A 17500-nucleotide genomic window follows, 5' to 3' on the forward strand; every position below is an offset into this window, starting at 1 on the left:
TACGCCGGTGGTTCGCCAGGCCACCGGCACCTTGTACGGCGGGGACGGCGTTGCTTATGCGCCCGTCATCCCACCTACTCGCCCCGGCTAGCCTTTTACCCGGAGGGCGCCACGCTCCGGGTAGCAGTGAGCGGCACGAGCCCAGTCATACCATGCCGCTCACCTCGCACCTTTTCCGGCCTCCGCCGCGGAGACCTCACGCTCTGTTCTGCGGAGAGCGATTTTGGGCAAAATCTACAAAGTCCCCGATGGTTAAGGACGTAGACTGTTCAGCGGGACCTACACACTCTTGTAGCCGAAGGGGCTCGCCATTTCCCGCAGAAAATGGATCACCTCCCGCAGAGGAACATGAAATGCCCCTTCCCGCGGGACCCGCAGGACCGCTCTGTCCGAGCAGGCCTCCAGGACCACGGCACGCAAAAGCGACTCAGTCCCGCTGGCATTACGGATCTGACTTAGTGCAAAAACCTGGCAGAGTCGACCAAAACTCCCCTTCTCTGACCGGTATTTTTGTTGCTTTTCTCTGCCGCCGAAGGTGCACTACGGGTCGGATCGCCCAAAATTTTTACCGGTCGTTTTGGTCTGCGGTTCTTCCGAGAGGTGCCCGCCTGACAGTTCTTTTTCAGAAGCCTCCGAAAGGGCATCCAGCGGGCAAGCCAGGGGTTGGCAGCCGCCGGCGGTGAGCCTTCCCCGGCCGGGGCAGACAGCTCCGACCGCATAATTTTTTCGACTTTTGCCGAGGCCAAAACCCCATGCACTTTTAAAGCCTGCCCGCAGCGCCGTCTCCTGTCAGACGTCCCCGCCGCCTGCGGTGGTCCTCGCCCGGCAGAGAGAAGCCGGAGTCGCCCTCTCTCCGGTTCTTTTTCACCATTCCGGAGCTCTTAAATCTGCCGTACTCCGAGTGACCGAGGACGCTTCCAGGAGGGCGGCAGCGAGAGGCAGAGTGCCACCGGTCGGGAAGCCGGTTCTCCCACACTTTGAAAATATTTCGCTTGTGCTGGTGGGATGGAGAGAGAGCGTGGCTTATGCGCCCTCTGCCCCGCGGTCCGCCCTGGCTAGCCTTACGCCGGTGGTTCGCCAGGCCACCGGCACCTTGTACGGCGGGGACGGCGTTGCTTATGCGCCCGTCATCCCACCTACTCGCCCCGGCTAGCCTTTTACCCGGAGGGCGCCACGCTCCGGGTAGCAGTGAGCGGCACGAGCCCAGTCATACCATGCCGCTCACCTCGCACCTTTTCCGGCCTCCGCCGCGGAGACCTCACGCTCTGTTCTGCGGAGAGCGATTTTGGGCAAAATCTACAAAGTCCCCGATGGTTAAGGACGTAGACTGTTGAGCGGGACCTACACACTCTTGTAGCCGAAGGGGCTCGCCATTTCCCGCAGAAAATGGATCACCTCCCGCAGAGGAACATGAAATGCCCCTTCCCGCGGGACCCGAAGGACCGCTCTGTCCGAGCAGGCCTCCAGGACCACGGCACGCAAAAGCGACTCAGTCCCGCTGGCATTACGGATCTGACTTAGTGCAAAAACCTGGCAGAGTCGACCAAAACTCCCCTTCTCTGACCGGTATTTTTGCTGCTTTTCTCTGCCGCCGAAGGTGCACTACGTGTCGGATCGCCCAAAATTTTTACCGGTCGTTTTGGTCTGCGGTTCTTCCGAGAGGTGCCCGCCTGACAGTTCTTTTTCAGCAGCCTCCGAAAGGGCATCCAGCGGGCAAGCCAGGGGTTGGCAGCCGCCGGCGGTGAGCCTTCCCCGGCCGGGGCAGACAGCTCCGACCGCATAATTTTTTCGAACTTCTCCGAGGTCAAAATCCCAGGCACTCCGACGGAAGGTCCGCCGCGCGTCTCCCGTCTGACGTCCCCGCCGCTCGCGGTGGTCCTCGCCCGGCAGGGAGCTGCCGGATTCGCCCTCTTACCGGTTCTTTTTCACCTTTCCGGAGCTCTGATATCTGCCGCACACACAGTGACCGAGGACGCTTCCAGGAGGGCGGCAGCGAGAGGCAGAGTGCCACCGGGCGGGTCCTCGGTTCTCCCACACTTAGAAAATTTTTGCGCTTGTGCTGGTGCGAGGACGTAGGTCTTTCGACCGGGGCAAGCCTGGAGGGCGGTAGCCGGGATTGGCGCCCTATTCCCGGCTAGCTCTCGGAGGCTTCACCCGGTTGGAGGTTGGAGCTCCGACTTCCATGGGCATGTTCCTCACCGGGACCTACGACCAAGTGTGGCCGAGGGACAGTGACACATTCCCGGGTAGCCTGAGTGGCTGCTCCCGCTGAGCTACTTCCATGGGCACTATTCCTCCCCGGGACTTGCCGCCAAGTCTTGGCCGGGGGACAGTGACACATTCCCGGGTAGCCTGAGTGGCTTCTCCCGCTGAGCTCTTACTTCCATGGGCATGTTCCTCACCGGGACCAACTACCAAGTGTGGCCGGGTTTCGAGCTCCAAACTCGGCTTGCACTTGGTCGCTTGGGGGGTCCCCTCCGCTCCGGGAAGGGCGCCCTCCAGCGGGCAGACGAGGGTACTTCTAGTCTGCCCGAGCTCCATGGGGCCCCTCTCGCCCCTAGGCTCCCCGCCCAGGGTTCCAGGGTCCCGGATAAAGCCACCCTGCCGAGTTCGGTATAGGGTACCGGGCCTGGCTGGAATCACGCCGGGATCGGTGAGACCTCCTCGGCCGCGGCTCAGCCTCCAAACTCCCTTTCGCGGTTCTCTTCCCTTCAACTTCCATGGGCATGTTCCACACCGGGACCTCCGACCAAGTGTGGCCGGGGAACAGTCACCCATGCCCGGGTAGCCTCAGCGGCTGCTCCCGCTGAGGTCAACTTGGAGGTTGGAGCTCCGACTTCCATGGGCACTATTCCTCCCCGGGACCTGCCGCCAAGTCTGGCCGGGGGACAGTGACACATTCCCGGGTAGCCCTGAGCGGCTGCTCCCGCTGAACTCTTACTTCCATGGGCATGTTCCTCATCAGGAACCAACGACCAAGTGTGGCCCAGGGACAGTGACACATTCCCGGTTAGCCTGAGTGGCTGCTCCCGCTGAGCTACTTCCATGAGCACTATTCCTCCCCGGGACCTGCCGCCAAGTCCGGCCGGGGGACAGTGACACATTCCCGGGTAGCCTGAGCGGCTGCTCCCGCTGAGCTACTTCCATGGGCACTATTCCTCCCCGGGACTTGCCGCCAAGTCTTGGCCGGGGGACAGTGACACATTGCCGGGTAGCCTGAGTGGCTGCTCCCGCTGAGCTCTTACTTCCATGGGCATGTTCCTCACCGGGACATACTACCAAGTGTGGCCGGGTTTCGAGCTCCAAACTCGGCTTGCACTTGGTCGCTTGGGGGTCCCCTCCGCTCCGGGAAGGGCGCCCTCCAGCGGGCAGACGAGGGTACTTCTAGTCTGCCCGAGCTCCATGGGGCCCCTCTCGCCCCTAGGCTCCCCGCCCAGGGTTCCAGGGTCCCGGATACAGCCACCCTGCCGAGTTCGGTATAGGGTACCGGGCCTGGCTGGAATCACGCCGGGATCGGTGAGACCTCCTCGGCCGCGGCTCAGCCTCCAAACTCCCTTTCGCGGTTCTCTTCCCTTCAACTTCCATGGGCATGTTCCACACCGGGACCTCCGACCAAGTGTGGCCGGGGAACAGTCACCCATGCCCGGGTAGCCTCAGCGGCTGCTCCCGCTGAGGTCAACTTGGAGGTTGGAGCTCCGACTTCCATGGGCACTATTCCTCCCCGGGACCTGCCGCCAAGTCTGGCCGGGGGACAGTGACACATTCCCGGGTAGCCCTGAGCGGCTGCTCCCGCTGAACTCTTACTTCCATGGGCATGTTCCTCATCAGGAACCAACGACCAAGTGTGGCCCAGGGACAGTGACACATTCCCGGTTAGCCTGAGTGGCTGCTCCCGCTGAGCTACTTCCATGAGCACTATTCCTCCCCGGGACCTGCCGCCAAGTCTGGCCGGGGGACAGTGACACATTCCCGGGTAGCCTGAGCGGCTGCTCCCGCTGAGCTACTTCCATGGGCACTATTCCTCCCCGGGACTTGCCGCCAAGTCTTGGCCGGGGGACAGTGACACATTGCCGGGTAGCCTGAGTGGCTGCTCCCGCTGAGCTCTTACTTCCATGGGCATGTTCCTCACCGGGACATACTACCAAGTGTGGCCGGGTTTCGAGCTCCAAACTCGGCTTGCACTTGGTCGCTTGGGGGTCCCCTCCGCTCCGGGAAGGGCGCCCTCCAGCGGGCAGACGAGGGTACTTCTAGTCTGCCCGAGCTCCATGGGGCCCCTCTCGCCCCTAGGCTCCCCGCCCAGGGTTCCAGGGTCCCGGATACAGCCACCCTGCCGAGTTCGGTATAGGGTACCGGGCCTGGCTGGAATCACGCCGGGATCGGTGAGACCTCCTCGGCCGCGGCTCAGCCTCCAAACTCCCTTTCGCGGTTCTCTTCCCTTCAACTTCCATGGGCATGTTCCACACCGGGACCTCCGACCAAGTGTGGCCGGGGAACAGTCACCCATGCCCGGGTAGCCTCAGCGGCTGCTCCCGCTGAGGTCAACTTGGAGGTTGGAGCTCCGACTTCCATGGGCACTATTCCTCCCCGGGACCTGCCGCCAAGTCTGGCCGGGGGACAGTGACACATTCCCGGGTAGCTTGAGCGGCTTCTCCCGCTGAACTCTTACTTCCATGGGCATGTTCCTCATCAGGAACCAACGACCAAGTGTGGCCCAGGGACAGTGACACATTCCCGGGTAGCCTCAGCAGCTGCTCCCGCTGAGCTACTTCCATGAGCACTATTCCTCCCCGGGACCTGCCGCCAAGTCTGGCCGGGGGACAGTGACACATTCCCGGGTAGCCTGAGCGGCTGCTCCCGCTGGGCTACTTCCATGGGCACTATTCCTCCCCGGGACCTGCCGCCAAGTCTGGCCGGGGGACAGTGACACATTCCCGGGTAGCCTGAGTGGCTGCTCCCGCTGAGCTCTTACTTCCATGGGCATGTTCCTCACCGGGACATACTACCAAGTGTGGCCGGGTTTCGAGCTCCAAACTCGGCTTGCACTTGGTCGCTTGGGGGGTCCCCTCCGCTCCGGGAAGGGCGCCCTCCAGCGGGCAGACGAGGGTACTTCTAGTCTGCCCGAGCTCCATGGGGCCCCTCTCGCCCCTAGGCTCCCCGCCCAGGGTTCCAGGGTCCCGGATACAGCCACCCTGTCGAGTTCGGTATAGGGTACCGGGCCTGGCTGGAATCACGCCGGGATCGGTGAGACCTCCTCGGCCGCGGCTCAGCCTCCAAACTCCCTTTCGCGGTTCTCTTCCCTTCAACTTCCATGGGCATGTTCCACACCGGGACCTCCGACCAAGTGTGGCCGGGGAACAGTCACCCAGGCCCGGGTAGCCTCAGCGGCTGCTCCCGCTGAGGTCAACTTGGAGGTTGGAGCTCCGACTTCCATGGGCACTATTCCTCCCCGGGACCTGCCGCCAAGTCTGGCCGGGGGACAGTGACACATTCCCGGGTAGCCTGAGCGGCTGCTCCCGCTGAACTCTTTAGTTCCATGGGCATGTTCCTCATCAGGAATCAACGACCAAGTGTGGCCGAGGGACAGTGACACATTCCCGGGTAGCCTCAGCAGCTGCTCCCGCTGAGCTACTTCCATGAGCACTATTCCTCCCCGGGACCTGCCGCCAAGTCTGGCCGGGGGACAGTGACACATTCCCGGGTAGCCTGAGTGGCTGCTCCCGCTGAGCTACTTCCATGGGAACTATTCCTCCCCGGGACTTGCCGCCAAGTCTTGGCCGGGGGACAGTGACACATTCCCGGGTAGCCTGAGTGGCTGCTCCCGCTGAGCTACTTCCATGGGAACTATTCCTCCCCGGGACTTGCCGCCAAGTCTTGGCCGGGGGACAGTGACACATTCCCGTGTAGCCTGAGTGGCTGCTCCCGCTGAGCTCTTACTTCCATGGGCATGTTCCTCACCGGGACATACTACCAAGTGTGGCCGGGTTTCGAGCTCCAAACTCGGCTTGCACTTGGTCGCTTGGGGGGTCCCCTCCGCTCCGGGAAGGGCGCCCTCCAGCGGGCAGACGAGGGTACTTCTAGTCTGCCCGAGCTCCATGGGGCCCCTCTCGCCCCTAGGCTCCCGGCCCAGGGTTCCAGGGTCGCGGATCCAGCCACCATGCGGAGTTCGGTTTGGGTACCGGGCCTGGCAGAAATCACGCCGGGATCGGTGAGCCCTCCTCGGCCGCGGCTTCGCGCAAAAACTCCCTTTCGCGGTTCTCTTCACTTCAACTTCCATGGACACGTTCCACACTTGGACCTACGACCAAGTGTGCCCGGGGAACAGTAACCCATGCCCGGGCAGCCTCAGCAAGTGCTCCGGCTGAGGTCAGTTTGGAGGTTTGAGCTCCGACTTCCATGGCCATGTTCCTCACCGGGACCTACGACCAAGCGTGGCCGGGTTTCGAGCTCCAAACTCGGCTTGCACTTGGTGGCCAAGGGGGTCCCCTCCGCTCCGGGAAGGGCGCCCTCCAGCGGGCAGACGAGGTTACTTCTAGTCTGCCCGAGCTCCATGGGGCATTATTCCTCCCCGGGACTTGCCGCCAAGTCTGGCCGGGGGACAGTGACACTTGGCCGGGTAGGCGAAGTGGCTTCTCCCGCTGACTTGCCCCTTTGGAAGTAGGAGCTCCTACTTCCATGGGCATTATTCCTCCCCGGGACTTGCCGCCAAGTCTGGCCGGGGGACAGTGACACTTGGCCGGGTAGGCGAAGTGGCTTCTCCCGCTGACTTGCCCCTTTGGAAGTAGGAGCTCCTACTTCCATGGGCATTATTCCTCCCCGGGACTTGCCGCCAAGTCTGGCCGGGGGACAGTGACACTTGGCCGGGTAGGCGAAGTGGCTTCTCCCGCTGACTTGCCCCTTTGGAAGTAGGAGCTCTTACTTCCATGGGCATTATACCTCTCGAAGACTTAGAGCCAAGTGAGCTCCTACTTCCATGGGCATTATTCCTCCCCGGGACTTGCCGCCAAGTCTGGCCGGGGGACAGTGACACTTGGCCGGGTAGGCGAAGTGGCTTCTCCCGCTGACTTGCCCCTTTGGAAGTAGGAGCTCTTACTTCCATGGGCATTATACCTCTCGAAGACGTAGAGCCAAGTGAGCTCCTACTTCCATGGGCATTATTCCTCCCCGGGACTTGCCGCCAAGTCTGGCCGGGGGACAGTGACACTTGGCCGGGTAGGCCAAGTGGCTTCTCCCGCTGACTTGCCCCTTTGGAAGTAGGAGCTCCTACTTCCATGGGCATTATTCCTCCCCGGGACTTGCCGCCAAGTCTGGCCGGGGGACAGTGACACTTGGCCGGGTAGGCGAAGTGGCTTCTCCCGCTGACTTGCCCCTTTGGAAGTAGGAGCTCCTACTTCCATGGGCATTATTCCTCCCCGGGACTTGCCGCCAAGTCTGGCCGGGGGACAGTGACACTTGGCCGGGTAGGCGAAGTGGCTTCTCCCGCTGACTTGCCCCTTTGGAAGTAGGAGCTCTTACTTCCATGGGCATTATACCTCTCGAAGACTTAGAGCCAAGTGAGCTCCTACTTCCATGGGCATTATTCCTCCCCGGGACTTGCCGCCAAGTCTGGCCGGGGGACAGTGACACTTGGCCGGGTAGGCGAAGTGGCTTCTCCCGCTGACTTGCCCCTTTGGAAGTAGGAGCTCCTACTTCCATGGGCATTATTCCTCCCCGGGACTTGCCGCCAAGTCTGGCCGGGGGACAGTGACACTTGGCCGGGTAGGCGAAGTGGCTTCTCCCGCTGACTTGCCCCTTTGGAAGTAGGAGCTCCTACTTCCATGGGCATTATTCCTCCCCGGGACTTGCCGCCAAGTCTGGCCGGGGGACAGTGACACTTGGCCGGGTAGGCGAAGTGGCTTCTCCCGCTGACTTGCCCCTTTGGAAGTAGGAGCTCCTACTTCCATGGGCATTATTCCTCCCCGGGACTTGCCGCCAAGTCTGGCCGGGGGACAGTGACACTTGGCCGGGTAGGCGAAGTGGCTTCTCCCGCTTACTTGCCCCTTTGGAAGTAGGAGCTCCTACTTCCATGGGCATTATTCCTCCCCGGGACTTGCCGCCAAGTCTGGCCGGGGGACAGTGACACTTGGCCGGGTAGGCGAAGTGGCTTCTCCCGCTGACTTGCCCCTTTGGAAGTAGGAGCTCTTACTTCCATGGGCATTATACCTCTCGAAGACTTAGAGCCAAGTGAGCTCCTACTTCCATGGGCATTATTCCTCCCCGGGACTTGCCGCCAAGTCTGGCCGGGGGACAGTGACAATTGGCCGGGTAGGCGAAGTGGCTTCTCCCGCTGACTTGCCCCTTTGGAAGTAGGAGCTCCTACTTCCATGGGCATTATTCCTCCCCGGGACTTGCCGCCAAGTCTGGCCGGGGGACAGTGACATGTGGCCGGATAGGCCAAGTGGCTTCTCCCGCTGACTTGCCCCTTTGGAAGTAGGAGCTCCTACTTCCATGGGCATTATTCCTCCCCGGGACCTACAGCCAAGAGTGGCCGGGGGACAGTGACACTTGGCCGGGTAGGCGAAGTGGCTTCTCCCGCTGACTTGCCCCTTTGGAAGTAGGAGCTCCTACTTCCATGGGCATTATTCCTCCCCGGGACTTGCCGCCAAGTCTGGCCGGGGGACAGCGACATGTGGCCGGATAGGCCAAGTGGCTTCTCCCGCTGACTTGCCCCTTTGGAAGTAGGAGCTCCTACTTCCATGGGCATTATTCCTCCCCGGGACCTACAGCCAAGAGTGGCCGGGGGACAGTGACACTTGGCCGGGTAGGCCAAGTGGCTTCTCCCGCTGACTTGCCCCTTTGGAAGTAGGAGCTCCTACTTCCATGGGCATTATTCCTCCCCGGGACTTGCCGCCAAGTCTGGCCGGGGGACAGTGACACTTGGCCGGGTAGGCGAAGTGGCTTCTCCCGCTGACTTGCCCCTTTGGAAGTAGGAGCTCCTACTTCCATGGGCATTATTCCTCCCCGGGACCTACTGCCAAGTGTGGCCGGGGGACAGTGACATGTGGCCGGATAGGCCAAGTGGCTTCTCCCGCTGACTTGCCCCTTTGGAAGTAGGAGCTCCTACTTCCATGGGCATTATTCCTCCCCGGGACTTGCCGCCAAGTCTGGCCGGGGGACAGTGACACTTGGCCGGGTAGGCGAAGTGGCTTCTCCCGCTGACTTGCCCCTTTGGAAGTTGGAGCTCTTACTTCCATGGGCATTATACCTCTCGAAGACTTAGAGCCAAGTGAGCTCCTACTTCCATGGGCATTATTCCTCCCCGGGACTTGCCGCCAAGTCTGGCCGGGGGACAGTGACACTTGGCCGGGTAGGCGAAGTGGCTTCTCCCGCTGACTTGCCCCTTTGGAAGTAGGAGCTCCTACTTCCATGGGCATTATTCCTCCCCGGGACCTACTGCCAAGTGTGGCCGGGGGACAGTGACATGTGGCCGTATAGGCCAAGTGGCTTCTCCCGCTGACTTGCCCCTTTGGAAGTAGGAGCTCCTACTTCCATGGGCATTATTCCTCCCCGGGACTTGCCGCCAAGTCTGGCCGGGGGACAGTGACACTCGGCCGGGTAGGCGAAGTGGCTTCTCCCGCTGACTTGCCCCTTTGGAAGTAGGAGCTCCTACTTCCATGGGCATTATTCCTCCCCGGGACCTACTGCCAAGTGTGGCCGGGGAACAGTGACTCTTGGCCGGATAGGCCAAGTGGCTTCTCCCGCTGACTGGCCCTTTTGGAAGTAGGAGCTCCTACTTCCATGGGCATTATTCCTCCCCGGGACCTACAGCCAAGTGTGGCCGGGGAACAGTGACTCTTTGCCGGATAGGCCAAGTGGCTTCTCCCGCTGACTTGCCCCTTTGGAAGTAGGAGCTCCTACTTCCATGGGCATTATTCCTCCCCGGGACCTACAGCCAAGTGTGGCCGGGGAACAGTGACTCTTGGCCGGATAGGCCAAGTGGCTTCTCCCGCTGACTTGCCCCTTTGGAAGTAGGAGCTCTTACTTCCATGGGCAGTATACCTCTCGGGGACTTAGAGCCAAGTGTCTTCACCCTTTGGAGGTAGTAGCTCCTACTTCCATGTGCATTATTCCTCCCCGGGACATACTGCCAAGTGTGGCCGGGGAACAGTGACTCTTGGCCGGATAGGCCAAGTGGCTTCTCCCGCTGACTTGCCCCTATGGAAGTAGGAGCTCTTACTTCCATGGGCATTATTCCTCCCCGGGACCTACTGCCAAGTGTGGCCGGGGAACAGTGACTCTTGGCCGGATAGGCCAAGTGGCTTCTCCCGCTGACTTGCCCCTTTGGAAGTAGGAGCTCCCACTTCCATGGGCATTATTCCTCCCCGGGACCTACTGCCAAGTGTGGCCGGGGAACAGTGACTCTTGGCCGGATAGGCCAAGTGGCTTCTCCCGCTGACTTGCCCCTTTGGAGGTAGTAGCTCCTACTTCCATGGGCATTATTCCTCCCCGGGACCTACTGCCAAGTGTGGCCGGGGAACAGTGACTCTTGGCCGGATAGGCCAAGTGGCTTCTCCCGCTGACTTGCCCCTTTGGAAGTAGGAGCTCCTACTTCCATGGGCATTATTCCTCCCCGGGACCTACTGCCAAGTGTGGCCGGGGGACAGTGACATGTGGCCGGATAGGCCAAGTGGCTTCTCCCGCTGACTTGCCCCTTTGGAAGTAGGAGCTCCTACTTCCATGGGCATTATTCCTCCCCGGGACCTACAGCCAAGAGTGGCCGGGGGACAGTGACACTTGGCCGGGTAGGCGAGGTGGCTTCTCCCGCTGACTTGACCCTTTGGAAGTAGGAGCTCCTACTTCCATGGGCATTATTCCTCCCCGGGACTTGCCGCCAAGTCTGGCCGGGGGACAGTGACATGTGGCCGGATAGGCCAAGTGGCTTCTCCCGCTGACTTGCCCCTTTGGAAGTAGGAGCTCCTACTTCCATGGGCATTATTCCTCCCGGGGACTTGCCGCCAAGTCTGGCCGGGGGACAGTGACACTCGGCCGGGTAGGCGAAGTGGCTTCTCCCGCTGACTTGCCCCTTTGGAAGTAGGAGCTCCTACTTCCATGGGCATTATTCCTCCCCGGGACCTACTGCCAAGTGTGGCCGGGGGACAGTGACACTTGGCCGGGTAGGCGAAGTGGCTTCTCCCGCTGACTTGACCCTTTGGAAGTAGGAGCTCCTACTTCCATGGGCATTATTCCTCCCCGGGACCTCCTGCCAAGTGTGGCCGGGGAACAGTGACTCTTGGCCGGATAGGCCAAGTGGCTTCTCCCGCTGACTTGCCCCTTTGGAAGTAGGAGCTCCTACTTCCATGGGCATTATTCCTCCCCGGGACCTACAGCCAAGTGTGGCCGGGGAACAGTGACTCTTTGCCGGATAGGCCAAGTGGCTTCTCCCGCTGACTTGCCCCTTTGGAAGTAGGAGCTCCTACTTCCATGGGCATTATTCCTCCCCTCGACCTACAGCCAAGTGTGGCCGGGGAACAGTGACTCTTTGCCGGATAGGCCAAGTGGCTTCTCCCGCTGACTTGCCCCTTTGGAGGTAGTAGCTCCTACTTCCATGGGCATTATTCCTCCCCGGGACATACTGCCAAGTGTGGCCGGGGAACAGTGACTCTTTGCCGGATAGGCCAAGTGGCTTCTCCCGCTGACTTGCCCCTTTGGAGGTAGTAGCTCCTACTTCCATGGGCATTATTCCTCCCCGGGACCTACAGCCAAGAGTGGCCGGGGAACAGTGACTCTTGGCCGGATAGGCCAAGTGGCTTCTCCCGCTGACTTGCCCCTTTGGAAGTAGGAGCTCCTACTTCCATGGGCATTATTCCTCCCCGGGACCTACTGCCAAGTGTGGCCGGGGAACAGTGACTCTTGGCCGGATAGGCCAAGTGGCTTCTCCCGCTGACTTGCCCCTATGGAAGTAGGAGCTCTTACTTCCATGGGCAGTATACCACTCGGGGACTTAGAGCCAAGTGTCTTCACCCTTTGGAGGTAGTAGCTCCTACTTCCATGGGCATTATTCCTCCCCGGGACATACTGCAAATTGTGGCCGGGGAACAGTGACTCTTGGCCGGATAAGCCAAGTGGCTTCTCCCGCTGACTTGCCCCTTTGAAGGTAGTAGCTCCTACTTCCATGGGCATTATTCCTCCCCGGGACCTACAGCCAAGAGTGGCCGGGGAACAGTGACTCTTGGCCGGATAGGCCAAGTGGCTTCTCCCGCTGACTTGCCCCTTTGGAAGTAGGAGCTCTCACTTCCATGGGCAGTATACCTCTCGGGGACTTAGAGCCAAGTGTCTTCGCCCTTTGGAGGTAGGAGCTCTTACTTCCATGGGCATTATTCCTCTCCGGGACTTACAGCCAAGTGTGGCCGGGGAACAGTGACACTTGGCCGGGTAGGCCAAGTGGCTGCTCCCGCTGACTTGCCCCTTTTGAAGTAGGAGCTCCTACTTCCATGGGCATTATTCCACCCCGGGACCTACAGCCAAGTGTGGACGGGGGACAGTGACATGTGGCCGGATAGGCCAAGTGGCTTCTCCCGCTGACTTGCCCCTTTGGAAGTAGGAGCTCCTACTTCCATGGGCATTATTCCTCCCCGGGACCTACTGCCAAGTGTGGCCGGGGAACAGTGACTCTTGGCCGGGTAGGCCAAGTGGCTTCTCCCGCTGACTTGCCCCTTTGGAAGTAGGAGCTCCTACTTCCATGGGCATTATTCCTCTCCGGGACCTACTGCCAAGTGTGGCCGGGGAACAGTGACTCTTGGCCGGATAGGCCAAGTGGCTTCTCCCGCTGACTTGCCCCTTTGGAAGTAGGAGCTCTTACTCCCATGGGCAGTATACCTCTCGGGGACTTAGAGCCAAGTGTCTTCACCCTTTGGAGGTAGTAGCTCCTACTTCCATGGGCATTATTCCTCCCCGGGACCTACTGCCAAGTGTGGCCGGGGAACAGTGACTCTTGGCCGGATAGGCCAAGTGGCTCTTCTCCCGCTGACTTGCCCCTTTGGAAGTAGGAGCTCCTACTTCCATGGGCATTATTCCTCCCCGGGACCTACAGCCAAGTGTGGCCGGGGAACAGTGACTCTTGGCCGGATAGGCCAAGTGGCTTCTCCCGCTGACTTGCCCCTTTGGAAGTAGGAGCTCTTACTTCCATGGGCATTATACCTCTCGGGGACTTAGAGCCAAGTGTCTTCACCCTTTGGAGGTAGGAGCTCCTACTTCCATGGGCATTATTCCTCCCCGGGACCTACTGCCAAGTGTGGCCGGGGAACAGTGACTCTTGGCCGGATAGGCCAAGTGGCTTCTCCCGCTGACTTGCCCCTATTGAAGTAGGAGCTCTTACTTCCATGGGCATTATTCCTCCCCGGGACCTACTGCCAAGTGTGGCCGGGGAACAGTGACTCTTGGCCGGATAGGCCAAGTGGCTTCTCCCGCTGACTTGCCCCTTTGGAAGTAGGAGCTCTTACTTCCATGGGCATTATTCCTCCCCGGGACCTACTGCCAAGTGTGGCCGGGGAACAGTGACTCTTGGCCGGATAGGCCAAGTGGCTTCTCCCGCCGACTTGCCCCTTTGGAAGTAGGAGCTCCCACTTCCATGGGCATTATTCCTCCCCGGGACATACTGCCAAGTGTGGCCGGGGAACAGTGACTCTTGGCCGGATAGTCCAAGTGGCTTCTCCCGCTGACTTGCCCCTTTGGAAGTAGGAGCTCCTACTTCCATGGGCATTATTCCTCCCCGGGACCTACAGCCAAGAGTGGCCGGGGGACAGTGACATGTGGCCGGATAGGCCAAGTGGCTTCTCCCGCTGACTTGCCCCTTTGGAAGTAGGAGCTCCTACTTCCATGGGCATTATTCCTCCCCGGGACCTACTGCCAAGTGTGGCCGGGGAACAGTGACTCTTGGCCGGATAGGCCAAGTGGCTTCTCCCGCTGACTTGCCCCTATGGAAGTAGGAGCTCTTACTTCCATGGGCATTATTCCTCCCCGGGACCTACTGCCAAGTGTGGCCGGGGAACAGTGACTCTTGGCCGGATAGGCCAAGTGGCTTCTCCCGCTGACTTGCCCCTTTGGAAGTAGGAGCTCTCACTTCCATGGGCAGTATACCTCTCGGGGACTTAGAGCCAAGTGTCTTCACCCTTTGGAGGTAGGAGCTCTTACTTCCATGGGCATTATTCCTCTCCGGGACCTACAGCCAAGTGTGGCCGGGGAACAGTGACACTTGGCCGGATAGGCCAAGTGGCTGCTCCCGCTGACTTGCCCCTTTGGAAGTAGGAGCTCCTACTTCCATGGGCATTATTCCACCCCGGGACCTACAGCCAAGTGTGGCCGGGGGACAGTGACATGTGGCCGGATAGGCCAAGTGGCTTCTCCCGCTGACTTGCCCCTTTGGAAGTAGGAGCTCCTACTTCCATGGGCATTATTCCTCCCCGGGACCTACTGCCAAGTGTGGCCGGGGAACAGTGACTCTTGGCCGGGTAGGCCAAGTGGCTTCTCCCGCTGACTTGCCCCTTTGGAAGTAGGAGCTCCTACTTCCATGGGCATTATTCCTCCCCGGGACCTACTGCCAAGTGTGGCCGGGGAACAGTGACTCTTGGCCGGGTAGGCCAAGTGGCTTCTCCCGCTGACTTGCCCCTTTGGAAGTAGGAGCTCTTACTCCCATGGGCAGTATACCTCTCGGGGACTTAGAGCCAAGTGTCTTCACCCTTTGGAGGTAGTAGCTCCTACTTCCATGGGCATTATTCCTCCCCGGGACCTACTGCCAAGTGTAGCCGGGGAACAGTGACTCTTGGCCGGATAGAACTAGTGGCTTCTCCCGCTGACTTGCCCCTTTGGAAGTAGGAGCTCCTACTTCCATGGGCATTATTCCTCCCCGGGACCTACTGCCAAGAGTGGCCGGGGAACAGTGACTCTTGGCCGGATAGGCCAAGTGGCTTCTCCCGCTGACTTGCCCCTTTGGAAGTAGGAGCTCCTACTTCCATGGGCATTATTCCTCCCCGGGACCTACTGCCAAGTAAGGCCGGGGAACAGTGACTCTTGGCCGGATAGAACTAGTGGCTTCTTCCGCTGACTTGCCCCTTTGGAAGTAGGAGCTCCTACTTCCATGGGCATTATTCCTCCCCGGGACCTACAGCCAAGCTTGGCCGGGGGACAGTGACATGTGGCCGGATAGGCCAAGTGGCTTCTCCCGCTGACTTGCCCCTTTGGAGGTAGGAGCTCTTACTTCCATGGGCATTATTCCTCTCCGGGACCTACAGCCAAGTGTGGCCGGGGAACAGTGAAACTTGGCCGAATAGGCCAAGTGGCTGCTCCCGCTGACTTGCCCCTTTGGAAGTAGGAGCTCCTACTTCCATGGGCATTATTCCTCCCCGGGACCTATAGCCAAGTGTGGCCGGGGGACGGTGACATGTGGCCGGATAGGCCGAGCGGCTTCTCCCGCTGACGTCATCGCTTTGGAAGTAGGAGCTCCTACTTCCATGGGCTTGTTCCTCCCCGGGACTTGCCGCCAAGTCTGGCCGGGGGACAGTGACATGTGGCCGGATAGGCCAACTGGCTGCTCCCGCTGAGCCCCTACTTCCATGGGCTTGTTCGTCCCCCGGGACTTGCCGCCAAGTCTGGCCGGGGAACAGTGACATGCCGCCGGATACGGCCGAGCGGCTGCTCCCGCTGACGTCATCGCTTTGGAAGTAGGAGCTCCTACTTCCATGGGCTTGTTCCTCCCCGGGACTTGCCGCCAAGTCTGGCCGGGGGACAGTGACATGTGGCCGGATAGGCCAACTGGCTGCTCCCGCTGAGCCCCTACTTCCATGGGCTTGTTCGTCCCCGGGACTTGCCGCCAAGTCTGGCCGGGGAACAGTGACATGCCGCCGGATACGGCCGAGCGGCTGCTCCCGCTGACGTCATCACTTTGGAAGTCGGAGCTCCTACTTCCATGGGCTTGTTCCTCCCCGGGACTTGCCGCCAAGTCTGGCCGGGGGACAGTGACATGTGGCCGGATAGGCCAACTGGCTGCTCCCGCTGAGCCCCTACTTCCATGGGCTTGTTCGTCCCCGGGACTTGCCGCCAAGTCTGGCCGGGGAACAGTGACATGCCGCCGGATACGGCCGAGCGGCTGCTCCCGCTGACGTCATCACTTTGGAAGTCGGAGCTCCTACTTCCATGGGCTTGTTCCTCCCCGGGACTTGCCGCCAAGTCTGGCCGGGGGACAGTGACATGTGGCCGGATAGGCCAACTGGCTGCTCCCGCTGAGCCCCTACTTCCATGGGCTTGTTCGTCCCCGGGACTTGCCGCCAAGTCTGGCCGGGGAACAGTGACATGCCGCCGGATACGGCCGAGCGGCTGCTCCCGCTGACGTCATCACTTTGGAAGTCGGAGCTCCTACTTCCATGGGCTTGTTCCTCCCCGGGACTTGCCGCCAAGTCTGGCCGGGGGACAGTGACATGTGGCCGGATAGGCCAACTGGCTGCTCCCGCTGAGCCCCTACTTCCATGGGCTTGTTCGTCCCCGGGACTTGCCGCCAAGTCTGGCCGGGGAACAGTGACATGCCGCCGGATACGGCCGAGCGGCTGCTCCCGCTGACGTCATCACTTTGGAAGTCGGAGCTCCTACTTCCATGGGCTTGTTCCTCCCCGGGACTTGCCGCCAAGTCTGGCCGGGGGACAGTGACATGTGGCCGGATAGGCCAACTGGCTGCTCCCGCTGAGCCCCTACTTCCATGGGCTTGTTCGTCCCCGGGACTTGCCGCCAAGTCTGGCCGGGGAACAGTGACATGCCGCCGGATACGGCCGAGCGGCTGCTCCCGCTGACGTCATCACTTTGGAAGTCGGAGCTCCTACTTCCATGGGCTTGTTCCTCCCCGGGACTTGCCGCCAAGTCTGGCCGGGGGACAGTGACATGTGGCCGGATAGGCCAACTGGCTGCTCCCGCTGAGCCCCTACTTCCATGGGCTTGTTCGTCCCCGGGACTTGCCGCCAAGTCTGGCCGGGGAACAGTGACATGCCGCCGGATACGGCCGAGCGGCTGCTCCCGCTGACGTCATCACTTTGGAAGTCGGAGCTCCTACTTCCATGGGCTTGTTCCTCCCCGGGACTTGCCGCCAAGTCTGGCCGGGGGACAGTGACATGTGGCCGGATAGGCCAACTGGCTGCTCCCGCTGAGCCCCTACTTCCATGGGCTTGTTCGTCCCCGGGACTTGCCGCCAAGTCTGGCCGGGGAACAGTGACATGCCGCCGGATACGGCCGAGCGGCTGCTCCCGCTGACGTCATCACTTCGGAAGTCCATGCACGGGGCAAGGCTCGCACTCCAGGCGAGAACCAGCTCTGCGGGGCCGGCGGCGCGTGCTTGGCTGAACCCCCGTGACCAACGGGGGCTAGACGTCGGAGGCATGCCCGCAGAGGTGCACCCCTCGCCGGCCACACTCTCTGACATCCTCCGGCCTCTGCTCCGCGCCTACGTTCTACGCGGCTTATGTCTGCCACTGCACGGCACTCTATG

The sequence above is a fragment of the Engystomops pustulosus genome, unplaced genomic scaffold (genome assembly GCF_040894005.1).
Source record: "Engystomops pustulosus unplaced genomic scaffold, aEngPut4.maternal MAT_SCAFFOLD_518, whole genome shotgun sequence".
Lineage (NCBI taxonomy): Eukaryota > Metazoa > Chordata > Amphibia > Anura > Leptodactylidae > Engystomops > Engystomops pustulosus.